Source organism: Pinus tabuliformis, chromosome 2_1 (assembly GCF_031772625.1).
Source record: "Pinus tabuliformis cultivar Carrire ecotype Pingquan chromosome 2_1, CPIR1, whole genome shotgun sequence".
Taxonomy (NCBI): domain Eukaryota; kingdom Viridiplantae; phylum Streptophyta; class Pinopsida; order Pinales; family Pinaceae; genus Pinus; species Pinus tabuliformis.
The window spans coordinates 825,508,621-825,511,589 of record NC_142299.1 but is presented as its reverse complement, the minus strand read 5'-3'; the positions used below and the strand labels follow the sequence as shown (position 1 = coordinate 825,511,589).

The 2,969-nt window shown below is 37.2% G+C and overlaps 1 long non-coding RNA gene across 1 annotated transcript; it reads right to left on the bottom strand.

Moving 5' to 3' along the window:
- Positions 1 to 299: 299 nt before the first annotated feature.
- On the bottom strand, positions 300 to 2,435 carry LOC149203195 (uncharacterized). The gene is made up of 5 exons (XR_016253609.1): positions 2,386 to 2,435; positions 2,192 to 2,265; positions 1,724 to 1,793; positions 1,530 to 1,603; positions 300 to 367 (listed from the first exon to the last, which is right to left on the bottom strand). It is a non-coding gene; the product is annotated as an uncharacterized LOC149203195 (long non-coding RNA).
- Positions 2,436 to 2,969: the final 534 nt, after the last annotated feature.

Genomic DNA, 2,969 nt, shown 5'->3' with positions numbered 1-2,969 from the left:
ATACATAAATCACACAATTGCAATAGAAATAGTCACATGAGCAAGTTTCAGTAATACATAAATCACAATTCAAGATACACCAGTTTATGTTGCTAGCCCAAAATGACACAACTGCAATAGAAATAGTGACATGAGCACTATATACCAAAGATCTGAATATTATTGAAAACCTCCGTGAAGCTTACATTTGACCTTGAAAATAAGCATTTCTTATGACAAACTGTAACATGTGAAGAATACAAGACAAGCACGAATGCTAACAATTAGGACATTAGTGCCGCAGTCGAGCAGAGACGATAAGCATAAAAGATGCGAGTTGCAGCACCATGGCGGACCCAAATGCATATTTGAAGCATCCGTCGTACACCTGTAACAGAGAAGGAAGCGGGGAAATAAGACAATGCGTAAGATAATGCAAAAGAAATGTTATTATTTTTTTGGTTTCTTTTTTCTTTGTCTTTCGACTTTTACGATGTCAATAATCAGAAGAGTCGTGAGAATAAGTGCTAAGAGAAACAATGTTGTGAGTTCAGTAAGTTGGCTTATGCTAATGGATTCCATGTTATGTGAAGCGGGGAGGTGTATGTGAATATCCAGGTGCAGAAGAGGCCAATTAATACAAAAGTTCAACGTGTTTGTAAGGTGGTTTTAAGTGTGAATGGAGCTAAAATACTTGAGGCTCGGATGGAGCAGGTGAGCAATCGGTGCAATTAAGTGGTCGATATGACACGGGGAGCAAATGGCATATGGAATGATGTATGTGGCGGCAGAAGGAAATGCGAAATTAGGTGATGTATCTGACATCGGGCAATCTTGGTGGTAGAGCGATCGGTGCAATTAGGTGATCGATCTGACATGGGGAGAAAATGGCATATGGAATGATGGATGTGGCGGCAGTAGTAAATGCGAAATTAGGTGCCCCTTTGAGTCTGTGGCGGTAGATTAAATATGCTGCTGTTATAGAAGAGGTCGAAGCTAGCTGTATTCTCTAACATCAAGACAAGAGCCAAGATTACAAAACGAAGGCAGAGTAACCGCCAAAACAGTACGAGTTATACTTTTGTCCCACATCAGCTGAACTTAGGGATACAAACTGTCAGAAACCTAGTCTTTATCATACCTGTATAGCTCATATGTTAAGTATGCGTATTTACCTATATTAAGCAGGATCTGTAAGCATAAGTAAGTCATTCCATATTAGAGATAATGTAAACTTATTCATTAGGTAGAATACGGTACCCTATTCAAAGCTATTAGTAGCTTATGACCCCGTATTAGTCTAATGGGTTTGGTTCATATACCTTTACCATTAGTACACAACATAGCTGGAATAATGAAGTTGAATCAATTAGGCAAGTAAGCTTAACCTTGTTGAAACTTATGACTAGAGATTGGTGTATTCAATGGGTTTAGTTCAATATGCTTATACCTAGTATACTCATTAAGCAACAGGTTTCATGTCCTTGTTGCTTACTCTATACTGGAAGCTATTACTCTGGGAAAGAAAAGTAAAATTATTGATCAAATACCTCCAAGTGCTGTCGTACATCTCCACCACCATTATAGGTGTAAGTATGCACTATGTGCTTTGAATAGGCAACCCCTGTTGACATCAAGGGATAATAAAAGTAACACAAATCAATTTAACTGCATGTGCAAAAACAATGTAAAGCTGGAAAAGACACAATGCTTGTGCAACAGCTTTCAACATGTAACTTCTTACCAAACAAATTGCCATCTGGACTCCACACAACACGGTTGACAGATACACCCGGTTCCTTAACAAGTGCTGCCTGCAGCCCCAGTGCAAAAGATTAAACTGATTTCATCATACATACAGTGCAAGTTGAACAAAAAATCCAAACTAAAACTCTCATATGGACATCACAAATTATGTTTATAGCTGTATCTTCCTAATAAATACATGATATGAGTTCTATTCGCATTCAGTAAGCTTGATATTAACCCTACTACAGCTAGTTACATGTCACTATGAATGCCATTGATTAACTTATACGACATACAGGATAAGGTCACAGTAATGTAAATGAATATGATAGCTTAACCAAGTGACTTCATTCATGCTTATAGCTAGTATACTCATTAAGCAACAGGTTTCATGTCCTTGTTGCTTACTCTATACTGGAAGCTATTACTCTGGGAAAGAAAAGTAAAATTATTGATCAAATACCTCCAAGTGCTGTCGTACATCTCCACCACCATTATAGGTGTAAGTATGCACTATGTGCTTTGAATAGGCAACCCCTGTTGACATCAAGGGATAATAAAAGTAACACAAATCAATTTAACTGCATGTGCAAAAACAATGTAAAGCTGGAAAAGACACAATTCTTGTGCAACACCTTTCAACATGTAACTTCTTACCAAACAAATTGCCATCTGGACTCCACACAACATGGTTGACAGATACACCCGGTTCCTTAACAAGTGCTGCCTGCAGCCCTAGTGCAAAAGATTAAACTGATTGCATCATACATACAGTGCAAGTTGAACAAAAAAATCCAAACTAAAACTCTCATATGGACATCACAAATTATGTTTATAGTTGTATCTTCCTAATAAATACATGATATGAGTTCTATTCGCATTCAGTAAGCTTGATACGGATAGATAAGCATGATACAGAAGCTTAACCCTACTACAACTAGTTACATGTCACTATGAATGCCATTGATTAACTTATACGACATACAGGATAAGGTCACAGTAATGTAAATGAATATGATAACTTAACCAAGTGACTTGATTCACGTAATTAGATATGGTTACATGAGAAGAGATGATACAGGAGCTATATCCATTGATTTAATTAGACAATAATCGTGACAAGATAGGATAGCACTGGTTATAAGCTCATATTGGACATTCATTACTTATGATGCATTATGATTATGGATTCCTTATAGGTGATAGGTAGAAACAGGCAGCAAGCAGCACATACCTTAATG